This window comes from Lampris incognitus, chromosome 17 (assembly GCF_029633865.1).
Source record: "Lampris incognitus isolate fLamInc1 chromosome 17, fLamInc1.hap2, whole genome shotgun sequence".
Lineage (NCBI taxonomy): Eukaryota > Metazoa > Chordata > Actinopteri > Lampriformes > Lampridae > Lampris > Lampris incognitus.
In genome coordinates, this window is record NC_079227.1 from 30008154 (window position 1) to 30026703 (window position 18550).

General features: G+C 47.3%; 1 protein-coding gene across 1 annotated transcript in view; it reads left to right on the plus strand.

The window, feature by feature from the left end:
- The window catches only part of baiap2b (BAR/IMD domain containing adaptor protein 2b), a 73810-nt gene that overhangs the window by 4369 nt on the left and 50891 nt on the right, over positions 1 to 18550 (plus strand). The gene's annotated exons all lie outside the window — the stretch shown is intronic.

An 18550-nucleotide genomic window follows, 5' to 3' on the forward strand; every position in this document is an offset into this window, starting at 1 on the left:
TATTAACCATCAGGATGTTAATATTCAGTTCCACTGAGCAGTGAGTTGCAGGCTCACAACTGTCAAGCAACCCCACCGCTCATCTGCTGGAATAAGATGCAATGCTGAACGTGACACTGCGTGACTCACACAAGCAGTTGCTTTAGTTTGTGTGAGCAAGCCTGTGGGCAGTGTCTCACGACTCAGTGTGTGTGTGTGTCTGTTTCTCACACTATACATGGGCTGACACTGTGTCGGGCCCTGAAACGATCCACAATCTCAAATGATCCATTAAAGCCCCAAATAAAATCCTAAAATCTTATGAATTGATTTGTCCCTTAAAATGATTCGCTGAAATGGATTGTTAAAACTTGATGTTGTGTCTAAATGTGGTGTTTGGATGTAAAATTTGCTGTGAGCCAGATGGTGAAATATGCTCACGGTAATATTGCAGGCACAGACAGTAAAGATAAATGTTGTGTCCTCAGGCTGAGGCAGTTGTTCAACAAAGACCATCTGTTTATATGCTTATTACATGTTTGCTTGTTTTAAGTTGAGTTTATTAGGCCAAGGCAGAGCTATGAGCTCCATTTGATGAGGAATGCTTTAGTGTCATTTTAAATAACATCGAATTGATACAAAAAAGCAATAGACAAACGACATCAAGTCAGTTGATGGATTTCGATGTGGACTGTCAACTGGGCTTATCTTCATCTTTCAATAACGTGTGTTGTCTGTTTTCTTCTCAAAGAAAAATAATACTCCGTGTGCATTTCTGTTGCTTACCTATCTCCGTGGGGCACAATCAGTGAAATGATCTATGAATCTCTGTAAATATCGTCATATTCCCAAACTCGGCCCCTTTAAAGACACAATGGCAAAACTCAGGCTCACAGATGGCGCTTGCAAATGGCGGTGCACATTCATAGCTAACAATATTTAGTCTGGTGTGGGGAATTTTATCAATTGTGTGGCGCATGGTTAGTAATGTTGGTGAATTCTCTATCCCCACAACCACAGGAGCATAATCTGTTTAGTTTTGTTTCAGCCTTAGTGACACATTGGAAATTTCACTCGACAGAGTGGTTCCTCCAGCTCTGTTTAAAGGTAGAACGAGTAGGATTTTCCTAAAACCCAGTGTATAGACTCATATGAAAATAATCCCTCTCAGTCACCCACTAGACTTGTGTGGCAGTGTCTGTATCTGCAGAGACCCTGTCCTTTGCCTGTATTTCCTATTTTTTTATTTTGTGGCATACGGGACATTTCTGGGGATTAACCTTTGGGCAGTGGGACTCTATAAAAAAAAATGTAGTGACCGGGTGCCAGATCGAGATCGTAAGCATGCATCCAAGAGGAAGCTACGACAATGGCGGACAAAGCTAGTTCCAAAACGAGAGTGAATCTGGGGTTGGCTTTCACCCTCTGGCGAGCACTGAAGGAGAGGATGGGCCTGTAAAATGGGATGTGTTCTGGTAAATGCGGTCAGGGGGCCCACGCTTTTGGTGTTGCTGAGCCGGGGAGGAGGGGCCAACTTTGAATGTTGTGTTTACAAACCGCAACCGGCAAATCCTACTCGTTCTACCTTTTAACATACACGATATAACAAAGCTGAGACATGTAGACAAGTCTATAAGGTGCAATTGTGACAAGTTTATATGGCAACAGCACCCAGTATTTCATTGGATTTCATAGGAATCCTTCATTTGTACATTTGTGATCCTCTAAACTGTCACTGAAAATATTAACGTTCAACTCAAAGAAGGTTGAATCAGTTCATCTGGATACAACGTTTATTGACAGTGAGGATGTCAACAACGCAGTTCTGCTGTCCACGCTGACCTGGACCCAGGCCGAGGCCATCCAGTGCTGACTGGAATCCTACATGCTGTCCCTCCACAAGAGGAACAATCCGCCGCCCCGCCACGTCCGAGACATCTTTGACTCCCCAATCACTCAGACCCTTCTCACCAATTCCCAGCACACCGAGGACCTAGCCCCAAACAGTATGGCATCAGTCGCCAAAACACCGCTATCAGACCATCAACAGCAGCATCATGGGGCTCCCAAAGATGAGCTCTTCATCATAGATATGGCCTACTGCGAACAGGCTGTCATCTTCCTCAAACATGCCAAAACCGCCTCAGAACAATGGCCACCGCAGGAAAGAGGACGGCACCCTGACGGTACGGTACACATGGCTGGTACAGTGAAACTGCCAATGGCTCATTAAATCAGTTATGGTTCCTTTGATTGCTCTTCTGTTACATGGTTAACTGTGACAATTCTAGACCTAATATATACCGACAAGCACTGACTTTCGGGGATGCGTGCATTCATCAGATCCAAACCCCTCGCAGGGTGCTCTGGACTGCTTTGGTGACTTTAGATAACCTCGGGCCGATCGCCCTGCCCTCCGCAGCAGCGACATCTCATTCAAATGTCTGCCCTATCAACTTTCGATGGTACTTTCTGTGCCTTCCATGGTGACCATGGGTAACAGGGAATCAGGGTTCAGTTCCAGAGAGGTAGCCTGAGAAATGGCTATTGCATCTAAGGAAGACAGCAGGTGCGCAAATTACCCATTCATTCAACAACTAGTTGAACATATGTGCTGCCACTTGGAGGAGCACTATGAGAGTGGGCGTGCATGAGTCTGATGTGCTGCTGTTGCCATGTATTCAAGCCACGGAGAGCCCTCGCCGCTGCCGTGAGCTCCAGAGTGCTCTCCGGTGCAGCCCATGAGATGTGTGTAGTCATTCTGCACCTGGGAGGCCTGCCTTGGCAATGTGGGGTCTGTTTCCTGGGAGTTGAGCACCTCCAGGGCGTGCATCATGGCACTGGCGAATACGTTGGCGTCCTCCTTGCTGCCGAAGTTGAGGCCATAGACCTGCATGGCGTCGCGCCACTGGTGGAAGGTCTGCGTGGCCTGGTTGTACTTCAGCCCCTTGGGAATGGCACAGTTAATCGCCACCTGATGGCCTTGGATCTTGCGCCCTACCACGCAGAAGGCATTGTTACCAGCGTGGTGGTATATGTGGACTCGGCTGAAGCCCGTGGAGCCGCCAGCTGGGACCCACTTCTTATTGGCATCATCGTACACCATGACGGCGGCCTGCGCCTGGCAGATACTCTGTTCACTCATGATGTGTTGTCAAGCCAAAAAAGAAACTTGACAAAAACAAAAACTAAGGACTTCTATCAAATATCAACGACTTACCTGTCAATAACCGTTGTATCAGATGAACTGATTCAACCTTCTTGATTTTCTTACCTGGATTATTGAGCGTGCATCTAGACATTTTCATTTTCAACTGTTTGTGGTGAGTGAGTGAGTGTGTGTGTGTGTGTGTGTGTGTGTGTGTGTGTGTGTGTGTGTGTGTGTGTGTGTGTGCATGCATGCACGTGCACATTTTAAGCTCATAAGGTAGCAGACAGCTGCTGTCACAGTCAGCACTACAGGTGAAAGGCCGGGCATCTGTTGGCGATAGGATGAGTGCAGCTGTGATTGAAATGAGAAGGGAAGGGACTCATGGCAGCTCTGATTGGAACGAGACTCGTGGCAGCTGTGATTGTAACGAGAAAGGGAGGGACTCGTGGCATCCTCTCCATAGGCAGAATAATAATCCAGCCTCACCAAGTTAGCGGGGAGCTTCATCAGGCCCTCCATTCTTTTCTTCTCTCACATGCTGGGATGGTAGAGCTACCCCGGCATCATGTCTCCTTGCAGCCCTTAAAGGCTGATGGGGGGGGGACTCGGGTTAAGTTTTGCGTTTGCTCATCTTTGAGGTCATTTAAGGTGAGCTCAGTCCTCCCACTTCTATTGTTGTGTGAACAGAAACTATTGAACTCTGAACGCTCAACCGAACTGATTTTCTCCAGTGTGATGGCGTTTAAATCAGCATTTTTTTTTTGCTCCTCTTTTCCAATTTGTCACGGGGCATTTCACCTCTATTGTCTCTGTTTGGACTCACACTGCTGTCTTTGTGTCTGTTTCCCTGAGGCCAGCCGAGTCCTTCAGCTCAAGGCTGGGCATTATTACTTCTGCCGGAATTACAGAAATGTTCACAAAGTGGTATTGTGACGATTTTGACTTGTGTTTTTGATTCAGTGATTTCGATATGTAAGAGGAGAAGCTTCACCATGTTTGGGCAGTTTTTTAGATTATGATGATGATTAAAATGAATGTCACAAATGGGGGTAGATTTGAAGTTTCAGGATTCAAAACTTTATTGTTCTCTTATACTATATAGGCTATTATTTAAAGAAAAAAATTTTTTTTGGCTTTAATGTATTGGCTAAGACGAAACATCATCATCAGCAGTCACCCGGGTTTGAGCATGACTGTCCTTCTGGGTCCTTGTGGGTATCCTTGTGAGAGGAAGCCTGCGCGTGACAGCTTTTTACGTGGAGCGGCTGATGCGCCTGCAGCCACCACACGGTCCTTGGCAGGGGGTGGCCAATGTCATGGAGAACCAAGACGATTGGGGGCCACCCTCTGTTGCGGCCTTCATCTGCCTTCACTGGCATCGTCTTCCCCCCAGTTGCGCTGTTGAGGTCCTTGTTGGATCGCGCTTCACCTGGAACCTCCCCCTTGACCTGTCCAGCGTGGGTGGCCCCACCAGGAGCCAAGCTCCGGACGGCATAACTCTTGAGAACATTAGTACACACAAGCTTCTCCACCACGACAAGTTGGCGATCCAGGAGAATTGGACTAAACCTACATCCTATAGGGCTCATCAATAGAAAGACGTCCGTAACAAAGTTGAGTGAGTGTTATGTGCAGCTGCAAACCCACAACTCTAAGAGTGCCTTTCACAGTGCCTTTCAAGATGTCTTGCTGCTATGGAGAATGATAGGTCTTGGTAAATGAAACCCTTCAGCAACAGGGGGGACCCTAAGTGGGCCTCCAGAAGACATTAGCTCATAGCTGGTGTGTAGCTGAAAGATTTCTCCGTAAGGACAACTCGGCATTCATAGCTGTCATAAAACATAACTGTTAGCATCCGCTGCGGGTGTTGTACAGTAGCAGCGCTGATATAAGTTCTCTTTCTTGAGCCGGTGAGAGATTGGGGGTAAGAGAAGTAGAGGCTGTCGGTAAGCAGCAAGTTGGCAGGGGATGAGAGGAAAGTTACTGGGACAGCTCTCTGAAAGGAAAGCGAGAGCGAGGAGGGGGGGGGGGACGAGAGAAAAGGACAGCAGTAAGGATAGACAAGGGAGAGCGATCGTGGACCTGCTGTATAGTTTTTACCCTCTAATTAGATGGAGAGAAAGTCAAAGGAGACCCGAGAGGCAAGAAATGACTCTAATCTTCTGCTGTGTGCGTCTGTTATTATGAAGTAGCGTCACTCCAGGTAGCTTGACGAGTGACATTTAATCTGGAGGCTGATGTGTGGGGTGGGGGGTGGGGGGGGGACTGTGGATGTGGCAAGGTGAAACATGGACCGTAATCTTACGGTTGCGTTGCCACAAATCTGCACCAGAAAAGCATTGCACAACCACGTCACAACTCAACGTTTCAATCTACACCCGCAGCCGAATGAACGCACGTGTTGCTGTGGGTGGATTCCCTAGTGGTTCACCGTTTGTCTTGTTCTCATTAGCAGTGTTAAATTGATTTAAACACAACAACGAGGAAGCGTGGTCGGTTGTAATGTCCCGGTGTTCAAAATACTCTGGACTTGGTGTTTCTGCATGTCAAAAAGCACAAACTGTCGTAGGCAATGTTGTCTAGTAGGGTAAACGAAACGCATTTCAAACATAAGAACCTTCAGATAAACAAATACAATTTTTATCTCTGCCAGGAGGTAGCCTGGAGGTGTGTGTGTGTGTGTGTGTGTGTGTGTGTGTGTGTGTGTCCCCACAGCTAATCTCGAATACTACTGGGGCTATGGCCTGTCAGCCCAATATTTTGTGTGCACAGTTATGACTGTATAATGAAGAACCTCTTGTGGTTGTAGTGATTCAGAAGCTTTGAAAAACGTTTGTTCTCGCTGTCGCTACTCCCTCTCTTCATTCACTCTCTAGCTCACTCAGCCACTTCTCTCTCTCTCTGTGTCTCTCTCTCTCACACACTCTCTCCCCCTCGCTCTCTTTCTCTGCAGAGCTTCTAGACTACAACCAAAATGGTCGCATAGCAAACCTTTTCATTTCGGAAAGCGCGAGTTCATATTAGACTTGGATCGCATTTGTGCGAGGGTCTGCCTAGAAGGCTGCACATCCACAGGCTGACAGGCAAACCGTTTTTATTTGGTAGAATTTTTAGCTTGAGCACTGCATATTAAAAAATGTCCCCCGTATTTCTTGTTCAATCGACTTGGGCACTGTGCAAAAGTCTTATAATGTCAGGAAAGTAAGATAATCTTTATTCATCCCCGAAGGGAAATTCAGGTGGAGATTGCAGCAAGAGGGTAAAAAAAAAAAAAAGGACATCAACAGGGCAGATTAACAGAGGTAGATGGATAGTAGAGGTCAGTCACCTCGGGATCAGAACAATACTAAACCTAACGTTAATACTAACAATACTAATCAACATCATAGATATGAAATTAGCATCTACACATGTATTCTGCATATATATATATATATGTATATATGTGTGTGTGTGTGTGTATGAGTGTGTGTATGTGTCTATATATATATAGTATATAGCATAGTATATACGCACATGTGAACAGTAGCAACTTGTACACTGTAAAACAGTACACCATGTGCAATATGCAAGGTACGGTATGGTCAGGTGGGTCACTAGATCTAGTCAGCCTAATGATAAGTCAGAGGGCTCTGTGGTGGCCTATGGAGGTCAAGGAGTTGGTCCTAGTCAGGGGGTCAAGGAGTCAGTCCTTGTGCGGGGGAGAGGGTCAAGGAGTCGATCCTAGTCAGTCGTTGTGCGGGAGGAGGAGGGGGGGGCGAGGTTGGGGCAGGTTGCAGACCTCCTTGAATAACTCCCAGTCAGTTGTCCTATTACACTCCTTCATTGTCTCCTCCACTTCCACTGACCACTGTTGGACAACCCGAGCGGTAGCTGGTTGCTTTCTGATAACAGTTTTGTAGGTTGGTGTAAGTCTAACCAGATTGTGATCTGAGCTACCAAGGGGGGGGGGGGCAGGACAGAAGGGCTGTATGCATCCTTAATGTTGGTATATAGCAGGAAAGACTGGTTTTTCTGTGTGTGAGTGTGTGTGTGTGTGTGTGTGTGTGTGTGTGTGTGTGTGTGTGTGTGTGTGTGTGTGTGTCTGTCCGCTGCTGATCTCGCATACTACTGGGCCTGTCAGCCTAATAACTGTTGCGCAGTTATGACCGTATGATCAAGGACCTCTCGTGGTTGCGGTGATTCAAAACCTTTGAAGAGCCTGTTTTATACCGTGATTTTAGTGCTAACTCCTCAGCTGGTTTTTCGCCCAAGTCCGAGCACCGTAGAAGAGGAGATACGCCTGGCAGAGGTCTGCACTCTTCTGGTTTTTCCATGTTTTGTGATTGCTATAGGTCTTTGCTGTGCTGTATCTTGGTATCTTGATTTGCTCAGACCAGTCCATGTTGATGATGTTTGAAAACTGAAACGCTGGTTATACAATATACACGACTTAGCAAACTACTTTCCGTATAAGCTTTATAAATGTTAACATGTATTAGTTTGACTATTTTTAATGTGAACTCCTACATTTTATATGCGTCAAAAACTGAGATGTGAAAAGGAGTTCACATTATACTGTACTTCCAGCTGTGTGTGTGTGTGTGTGTGTGTGTGTGTGTGTATATATATGTGTGTGTGTGTGTGTGTATATATATGTGTGTGTGTGTGTGTGTGTGTGTGTGTATATATATGTGTGTGTGTGCATAAATTAATACTTGCTCACGTGAACAAATGTACACGAACATGTTCATTGGAGCATATGTTGGTGTGTGTGCTAGTATGTGTGTCTGTAAATGAGAGGAGGTGACGGCGTGGATGGGGGGGTTGTGTATATAGAGTTGCATGCATCATTCACAAGCAATAATGCTCACCTTTGCTCATGCAGCAGAGCTTTCTCCCCTCCTATTACTACCTCCTCCACCTCCTCCTCCTCCTCCTCACGCCCTCCTCCCCTCGGGTCTTCTACGGTACGAGCCAAGCAAATGGAGATGAGATACCCTGTTTGGCAGTGGGGATTCCAGCAATGCCATAAATGGTGGCGGAAGTGCCTCTAACCCCCCCCCCCCCCCGCAGATAAAAGCTCATATGAAAGGGAAATTGACTGAACTCATATAAATGCATGTGTGCGTGCTCCCCTCGGTAGCTCTCATTCCTACATCAATTCTCCACTCGATCAAGAGACTGTGGCGTGTGCAAACACACGCCACACACATAAGCAGCGACTTAATTTCTGTCTCCTGAGGGCTTTCCATTAGCCCAGTGATCTGCACTGTGACTCGCCAGAGGTAAATAAAGGCCATTTCCTCCGAAACAAAGATGGCGAGGGATAGCACCGTAAGACTAATGTATGCAGTGCACCGCACGTGCATCACAATTTCATCTTAAGTCATTATTACACACACACATACACACACACACACACACACAGTGCGTGTCGTGCAGGGTTTAATAGGAGCAGACAGATCTCTAATGTGTTCTGTATCGCTCTAACCGATAACAATCAGCTTGACTTCTTATTCTCGCTGCATGAAATCAGAGGTGTGTGCTGATGCATGCACACAGCATCCCCTATGTAAGAGTTTATTTTACTGGGGTTGTAACGATATAACGACCTTCCTCGGGGGGGGGGGATTTTACCCACCTTTCAGTAAGTTTAAGGTCCGACTGAACGTTATTTTGGGAAATACAAATTCCTTTTTCATAAAACTTTTTTTTTTGGGGGGGGTGGGGGGATTCCCCCCCCCTTTTCTCCCCAATTGTACCCAGCCAATTATCCCCACTCATCTGAGCCGTCCCGATCTCTGCTCCACCCCCCCCCCTCTGCCGACCCGGGGAGGGCTGCAGACTACCACGTGCCTCCTCCGATACATGTGGAGTCGCCAGCCGCTTCTTTTCACCTGACAGTGAGGAGTTTCGCCCGAGGGATGTAGCACGTGGGAGGATCACGCTATTCTCCCTAGCCCCCCCCCCCCCCGAGAACAGGCACCCCAACCGACCAGAGGAGGCGCTAGTGCAGCGACCAGGACACGCACCCACATCCAGCTTCCCACCCGCAGACACGGCCAAATTGAGTGAGGAATGGAAATTGTGAATATTACTTGCAGTACCGTCACAACCCCAGTTTGTTTTTCCTTGGGTATTTGTGGAAAAATGGCATGCGGTGTGTGGGCAGCACATTTCTTTTGTGTGTTGTGTGTGTGAGCAATTGGGAGCAATGTGTGTCTACACTACAGTTGTCATATCGTGCAGTGTTTGCATATGGCAAGAAAAGCGGTGTGATGGCCGGATTTAGAAAATGGGCAGTCATACTGGTAAAACTCTTTCTCTCTCTCTCTCTCTCTCTCTCTCTCTCTCTCTCTCTCTCTCTCTTGCTCTCTCTCACACACACACACACACACACACACACACACACACACACACACACACACACACACACACACACACACACTGTAGACACTCCAGACAAGGGTCACCTTGAGTACTTGTACAGCAGTGCAGCTAAATACACCTCAGCACTGCCAGAACCCTCCCCGTTGCCATAGTGACCACCCAACGAAATGACCTTTTCCTGATATGTGTGTGTGTGTGTGTGTGTATATATTTCCTTGCATGTGAGCCCTTTTAATCTGTTTAACCTTTTACGTCCACATGGCCAGTACACGTCTGAGTGGGATCGGAACAAAAGGGGAACTTTACTTGGTATTATTAAGGTTGACCCTTCCATGGCGGCTCACACTTAAACTGTGGTTAACCTCCATCAAGAGGGAAACCTTTTCCTTCGCTGTGTGTTTCTGTGTGTGTGTAAGGGCTGGGCGACACAGCTGAAAAATGTATCATGATGAAATCTTTCATTTCAGTCGATATCTGCAATTATTGATCATTTTTATGACCTCTTTTTAATAAAAACCAGGAGGAAAAAAAAAAGGTTGAATTCCCGCTCTTGGTCTGGACGGTTTTCCCGCACGGTTTACACACAACTGTGTTCTGATATCGGTCAGACTTCAAACCCCCCGTACTGGCGAGTTGACCTGTCCTTTTTGGTCAAGAATTTCCTCACCGTCGGCAGTCGTTTTCTCACGCCATCACGTGTGGACGGTGCGACCGAACAACAGCTGTTAAATGATTGGCTGTTCACCTGTCACTCGCAGCACGCTCCGTTATCAGGGGATATGATAGGCTGTTTATGAGCCGGGGAGGGAGCCCGCGTATTCAATTATGTGCTTTCATGGCGGTTTGTATTTAATGGATTTAAGTGAAAGGATCAGACGTTATATCGAACAGTTTTCTTCTTGCTATTGATGACGTGTCTGTCGCCGGTACGTATCGCTGTCGTCCTGTCACCCGGGCCTCGTTTCTGGGTTTCTAAAATACGGGAGTTGCCTGTGTAATATTCTTGAATCCCGGTGCCCCCCTCAGAGGAAAACAGCTCTAGGAACAGCTGAATTGGCATCTTAAAGCCTGTGTGCCACGACTGCTCAACCAACTGAACCTGCTTCTTCCTTTTCTCTCCTCCTCTCCTCTTCCACATCTCCAGTGCCCTTTCTCCTTCCCGTTTAAAAGAGACTCTCTTCAGACTGTCTGTAAGCCTGTAACTCGAACTGCATGTCCCCGCGACTCGGTGTGTCACTTGTCAGGAGCTGTGATTTCTGCTGTGGACCCTCAGCCTGACCTGTCTGTGTGAGAGGGAGGGAGGGAGGGAGGGAGGGAGAGGGAGAGAGAAAGCAAGAGAGGCAGTGACATAGAGCTCAGCTGGTCCATAAGCCACCGGATTCACTCTGTGGACCAGTGGAGGAACAGTATGTTGTGCTCACACACATATACACACAAACACCAACAGGCTGCCGGGGGGTGGGGGGGAGAGAGAGAGAGAGAGAGAGAGAGAGGGAGAGAGAGAGGGGGTTGTAGCAGTGCATGCTCTGGGCCGTGTGAGAGAAAGGTGACCTGTCTGGAATGCCGTGTATCAGTCCCACATCATGGTGATTGTGGTTTAGTGGCGGGATGACGTTCACATGTCACTCACATGGACTGTCTCTTTAATCTCTCTTTGTCTTGGTCTTCTCTCTTCACTTCTCTCTCTCTCTCTCTCTCTCTCTCTCTCTCTCTCTCTCTCTCGCTCTTTCTCTCTCTCACCTTTCTGTTCTTCTCTGTCCCTCTTAAAAGGCCAGGCCCTAGCTGGCCAGTTAATGTTTTTGGCAAGGAGAGGCGCAGTGGGCTCTAATGATACCACATGGCCTGGCTTTACAGTAATTTACACCCCTCCATGGGATGAACCTGCTGGTGGTTATGTAGGCTCTGACTCACTTCAGGCACTTCACACACACACACACACACACACCTACCGTCATGGCAGAGCCAGCTAGGTCACCATGTTCTCTAATGCCGCTTGTTTTCTCCCTGTGCTTGTTTTTGCCAAGTATCAGTGAATGTGGACACTGGTATGTTAGCACACAATGTGCATGTGTGCATATCTTTTGTTTTTGTGCATAGTCCGTTATTGAATTGCACTCACTGCCATTTTTACTGTGGCCTGACATACACATTCCAGAAAGATGTATTTTTCTACCTGTTCAATGCCCCCTTTTGTTCAGTGGCTTGTATAACCTCTAGTTTTCTTCCACATCGCTCATCTGGCGTGGGACGTAGCGTCCAACACGGCCATGCTTGTGTGATTGATCTATTGAGCTTGGTGCTAAGGGCTAGCTGCCCCCTATTCCATCTCCCTCTCCTCACATTAGCCAACTGCTGCAGACAGGTTGACACTTAAAGAGGAGTGCGGCTGAATTTCTGCTGTATTGGTGAACTTACCGGCGCTCGTTGCCAGGGATGACCGAGCAGAGACTTGGACCTGCGCTGTAATCAGTGATTAAAACTGATGAGTACATCCGGAGAGAATGAACTGGAATACAGAGAATGGGCGAGCGTGACAGCACCTCCTGATAATTGCCTCGGGGTATGATGAGCAAGTTCAGATAAGCTTTGTACAAAGTCAAGTCTCATTTTCATCAGCACAAAATTTGTTTGTCAGAACATTTTTACAAGTTACACATTGTCTTTCTCACCCCTTCCCAGACAGGCTCACAAATCATATCCCACCGTGTCTGCACTGTGCTTCATGACTTAAAGACCTGTAATTGCAACAACAGCTTCTGAATTTTTGTTGCCATGTGCATAAGAAATGCAGTTTTAATAATCTGTAATCTGAACAAATAAAAAAAAAAACTCTAGTTTTCAAACTTGAATATTGAGTTGGAGAGTGCAACGCCAGAAACCAGGGCCCTATGAATAGCAAAATGGTACGGTATTGTTCACATTAGTGATGTCGGTGCATAAAAGGTAAAAACACACACCCAGCAGAGTTTGTGTAGCAGGAGCAGCGCTGTTTGCCTCCCAGTCAAACCTCTGAAGCCCCAAATCCCCATCTCCTATAGAACCTGATGTTACATGGCAGCTGTCATGGCTGGTTATATGATGTGCTCTGAACAGTCAGAATCTTATGACAGTCACAGAAACATTACAGATCCTTGCATTAGGTGTACAGACACTCAGAAATACACGCAGAAGACACGGCCATACATAGATATTTATGCACCCTTTGACTGACAAAGCCTTTTCCTGCAGATTTACGCACAAACTTTCAGACGCAGGCTTTTGTTTGGACTCTGATGCCTCTGAAGTGAACATCTGCTCACCCAAATAGCCACAACATGGCCTTGAGTGAGGACTGGAGGCTATTTGTCTTCCATTTGAAGATAAATATTTGAAACGCCGGCCATACATACAGCACGTCAGTATGGGAAAAACTGTTCGGTGTGCTTCTTGTGACCTGTGTGTATGTTCACGTGCTTGAATATGCGTGTACCTCCAGCCTCTACCTGAATGCTGCAGGTTACCCGTGTTCCTCTTAAGGATATTCAAGAAAGCATGGGATGTTTGGCAGCAAAATGAATTATAAAATGGCGAACATATAGAAAATAAAATGTTAATTAACCTGAATATTTTAATTCTTATAAAACTATGCAGACTGTGATATAATGTTATTGTAGTGGTTACTAGTATTGACAAGCGATATGGAAGAATAATCAATAGAATACACTAAAACAGGCCCGATTCCCCTTTTGCCTTATGTTACACAACACTGTTGTCCTCAGTCAGCACATCTTTCCCAATCTCTCCTTCTACAGTCATCATTAGGAGACAGCTACTGGATTCTGCCTCGGAGTTTCAGTCCTGTAACTATGCCAAGGTATTAAAAAAGTTGTGGAAACAAAACCATAAAGCATCACCGCAGCCGACTGACAGAATCAGAGGGATATCAGTGAGAAGACACTTTATTATTTGCCATTGTACATACACACACGATGGTGGGAGGAAACCCACACAGACACGGGGAGAACATGCAAACGCCACACAGAAAGGACCTGGGTACGGCCCGGGGTTCGAACCCAGGACCTTCTTGCTGTGAGGCAGCAGCGCCAATCACTGGGCCACCGTGCCGCCCAAACATGCCAATAGAGGCACAAACCTTCACCAGATATCTTATCGCTGTTGCTGAATTGCTGTTTTAACAAGGTAGAAGACACTTTAAAGTGCTTGAGCATTTGTCTTGTGCTGGTTTGACGTTAACGTCCCATGAATTTGTGCTTTTCTTTGTTGGAGCTCAAACATGTTATTAAAAAAATAGTCCCCCCTCCCCCACTGTGTTATGTGAAAAGACAGCCCATCTATTGTTGCAGAGTTTCGGCATTTGATTGGTAAGAGCGATTAGTTAGTCAATTAAAGAGGAGGCTTAAGCAAACGCATTACCAAAGCGCATGGGCAAAACCAGATAAAGCCTCCATACGCTGTTTGCGTGGTAATCCCGCTCATTTCCCATGTACGCCGTCAAATACTGTCATTCATTCACAGGAATGCTAATCGGTTTTAGCCCTGTTGAGAAACGCACAAGCTCAGCTGACTGAGCGTGGATTAAGACAGCACCGGCAACGTTAATGATCCTATTGAATTATGACACTGAATCATATGACCACGTTGCAGATGGGGGGAGGGGGGGGCGAGCTCCTGTATTTGTTCACCGCCAGCACATGTGCAGACGGCGCGACGAGGGAGCAGTTGCCGCGTGCTTGAGTGTCAAGCGATCGATCGGTTTGGGACCGAGTCAGCCGGGTAGAATTCCCACAGGAGTCTGCGCTTGCACGACTAACTCCTGCAAAATTGATCATACTGTAGCGAATTCGGGGGACAACGCAACCGCAGGAACTGCCGCGGCCGGGACGCGAACCCGTATCGCCCGCACCGCAGGAGGCATCGCTAACCGCTCGACTAAAGGGTCAGACCCGCCAGTCAGCGTGTCTTCTTATCGATGCACGTTACAATACACAACGTGTAGTTAGCCCAGCCACCCCCCCCAGTCAAGCTCTGACATCTCCTTTTAATCGCAGCGCTTTTTCATTTGTGTGACGGTTTCCCCACACGTGAACTGGTGTACGCGATAAACCTCAACACACCGCGACGCCACCGGCTCTCTGGAGGAACGTGGCACGCGAGGCGAGACCTGTTCGACGTCGATTGCGTAACGCTCCCCTCTCTCTGTCCCGTCGCACGCAACAAACGCGGGCGCGCACTCGCCTCCGTGTAACATGTTCCTCGGCAGTCGTCACATCTGCCGTTTACTCAGAGAGGAGAAACGGGCCGCTCTCCATATTCTATATTTATTCTCTTTGTTCATCCCCCCCCCCCGCCGTTCCTCCTGCCAAGGAGTGATGTAGCCAGGATGATTGCCACTGTTGGGGCGCCTCCATTGAATGGGGTTTGTTCAGTACCCGGGGTCTTGCGTAACAGAATTTGTATCCGGAGAGAGCGAGAAAGAGAAAGAAAGAGACAGACGAGATAGAACTGGGGTATAAATAGGCCGGTCTGTCCCAGGCAATATAGTCACGAGCACGATCTCCCCGTTCTCGCGTGTGTAGGCGCGTTATTATGAAGCCCACAGCCGGCGTGGCCGTGTCTGACAAGCCCACTTGTGATAGCCAGTTTTAATGCCCATATGTGTAGAATTAGCGTAAAATTTAATTCAACATTGTGTGCCTCAACCCCCCCCCCCTTCATCGTGTGGTCCAGCTATGGTCAGCCTACTCCTATGTATTACACAACCCAACCCTGTTTCCCACATCTGGCCTTTGTTTTTTTTCTTCTCTCCTTTCACTCACAGATCAGTCATTCTCATTTTTTATTATTTTTTTTAGAATATGTTATTTACTTCATGTCTGTCTTTTGTCCTCTCCACTTCCGTTTGGCAGGGAGCGGCATTAGCAGGCACCCCTTGTACCAAGCTGGCAGGAATATAGTGTGCCTTTCCACGTTCCTTTCACCCCTCTATTTTGCCTTCTGCCCCACCACTGCCACTTGAAATTTCATACATTTTGTAGAGTTCTATGTTTTTTGTCTTTTATTGTACCCACCCAATTACCCCACTCTTCTGAGCCATCCTGGTTACTACTCCACCCCCTCTGCCGATCCGGGGAGGGCTCCAGACTACCACTTGCCTCCTCCGATACATGTGGAGTCACCAGCCGCTTCTTTTCACCTGACGGTGAGGAGTTTCACCTGGGGGACGTAGCGTGTGGGAGGATCACACTATTCCCCCCAGTCCCCCCCCCCCGAACAGGCACCCCGGCCGACTAGAGGAGGCGCTAGTGCAGCGACCAGGACACACACCCACATCCGGCTTCCCACCCGCAGACACGGCCAAATTGTGTCTGTAGGGACGCCCGACTGAGCCGGAGGGAACACGGGGATTCGAATTGGCGATCCCCGTGTTGGTAGGCAACGGAATAGACCGCTATGCTACCCGGATGCCCCTTTATTTGTTTTTTTTAAGACTGCCCCTTATTCTCTCCTCTTTCCACCATCCCCCCACCCCCCAGACACACACACATGCTCCCTGTCTCGTTCTCTCTCAACAAGTACCTTCTTTGCCCCTACGTTTACCTTAAAGGCCATCTGACAGTCCTGCCACTTTAATCCTGGAACACGGAGCGTGAAGGGGAGAGTTGCCAGTTTTAAACTGTGGACTTTGCAAGAGAAAGCAAAGGGCAGCATGGACTGTGAGGAAGGATGACTCACTGCTTCTTTGTATGGTGAGGGAAATGGAGCGATAAGAGGAGGAAGAGAAACAGAGATAGAGGGAGGAGGTAATGAGGAACTCATTGTGCATTACCTTTTCTTTTTTTTTAACTTTTCCCCTACTTGTTGGTTAGCTATGCGTATCCATCGCCCCATTCTGCTGCCTATACGCACACACACACACACTAGAAATGCTTAATCAACTGTGTGTGTGTGTGTGTGTGTGTGTGTGTGTGGGTGGGTGGGTGGGTGGGTGTGAGAAAGGGAGAATCTGGGGTGACAAGCACGTCAACACTGACAGCCTAGCCAGAAATATTGCACACACCTGTGACCTGGGGTTTGGCTGTCTCTCCATGTCGCACACCCAGCAGACTGCACACAATTACTGTGAAACAGACATACGGCGAGTGTCAGAGAATGGATCAATACTTCACCGTCTATCAAGACGGAGAGGAATTTTGGTGTGTGTGTGTGTGTGTGTGTGAGGGTTTTTGAGGACAGTGCTGGCTGGGAGCTACCTTGTGTTGTGAACATGGTGTGGTCTATTCGCCCCTAACCTTGTCAGGGGGGACAGATGTTATTAGATGTTACATATTTTTTGAGACCGTAGTGTCCTCGCTTCCTGCTTCTCATATGTCAGTGTTGATCTCTCATTCCTTTTTTTTTTTTTTTTTGCCTTTGCCTTTGCAATATAAAAACAAGGACATATAGTGTCGTAGATGCAAAGCACAACTGTTGTGTGACTTTATCAGAATGATGTGGGATTATTGTCTTAAGGTCGTTGGCCTAGTATTGATTATCAGAAACACTTCAAAACTTTGATCAAAAGATTGATTTGTTTCAGCATGTTAGAGTTGATACAGTGTGTCTTGCTTGTATCTCTGTCGATGGCGTTTCTGTGAAATCCTACCTCTAATGAAACCACATGGGCAATACCAAGTGATGGAGTACGAGGGAGAGGCTAAAAGAACAGTGGAGGGAGTGCAGAAAAAATATATTGGGGCAGTTTTCTTACCAGTGATGCTCATAATGTTGATAAAAAAAAAGAAAACAACAAATCTTTAATGTCTTATAACAGCATATATAGTTCAATGCACGCACTCACAAGCATTTTTGGAGGGGTTGCAAGACCCCACCTCCAAATCTACACAGATGGTACAGAGAAACTATGGGCTGTATTTTAACGCTCTAAGTGCACATGGTCTAAAGTGCGTGGTGCAAGTGCATTTACGCATGTCCAAATCCACTTTTGCTAGTTTAACGGTGGATAATCTGAATGCAAAGTAAGGTGCATGGTTCGAAGGGGTTGTACTTTGTCTCTTAATTAATCATAGGTGTGTTTTGGGTGAAGCATGAAATAAACCAAACGCGACGTCATCTCCCGTGCCCTTTAAAAGCCAGGTGTGCTTGCACCTTGGTGGATTGCTGTTATATTAGCGGGTTTGCCAAGTAGTAGGAAAGTTGTGCACCTGCCAATGTAGGCGCGTCTTACCATCTTGATAATGCGCCCTTAGAATAACAGTAAAATATTGCGCCATTGACTTAAGACCAGGTTTTTGTTGGTCAATTGTGCGATCGCTTTCCGCTGCGTCAAGATAGCAACGAGCCAACAATGTGCCTGACCACACCTCGTTTTAGGACCAACACACCCATTGGTGCTCAGATGGGCGCAAGTGCATTAGCTTTTTAAACAACATGGGCACTGGATGGGAAAAAAGACAACTGCGTCGGTCTGAAACTGGCAAAACACTTGCGTTGTGCTTGGTGCGGCTTCGCGCCGGGTGTAAGATGGAGCCCAGTATGTCAGTTTGTGAGTGAGTGAGTGAGTGAGTTGGAAGGCAGGTTCATGAGGCGCTTAACATCTAAAAAGTTCATCAAACCATGCAATACGCAACGCCACCAATCCAATGTTGACAATGTCAGCAAAGCTGTCTGATTCTGCTTCATCCATCACTGTTGTCCTTCCCCATTCCTCAACTTTTCCTCCCTCCTCCCTCCTTTGCTTTTTCCATTTCCTTGTATGTTCCCGCTCCAATAAAAAAAAGGCAATTAGCATGAGCTGCGTGACACAGTTCAGTCAGATGTGGGGAGTGGAGGAGTGCAGCACCAGGGCCAGCTCCTGCTGCTGAGCTGTTCTAAAATGAATCCAGGCTTCATTTAGGGGGAGAGGATGACACCCCCTCACACACACATACACACATACATACACACATACATACCCTCAGAACTCTCCTCTCTCTCTCTCTCTCTCTCTCGCTCTCTCGCTTATATCTCATCCCTCCAATCCGTAGTGCAGGCACCGAATGGATCCCTGCT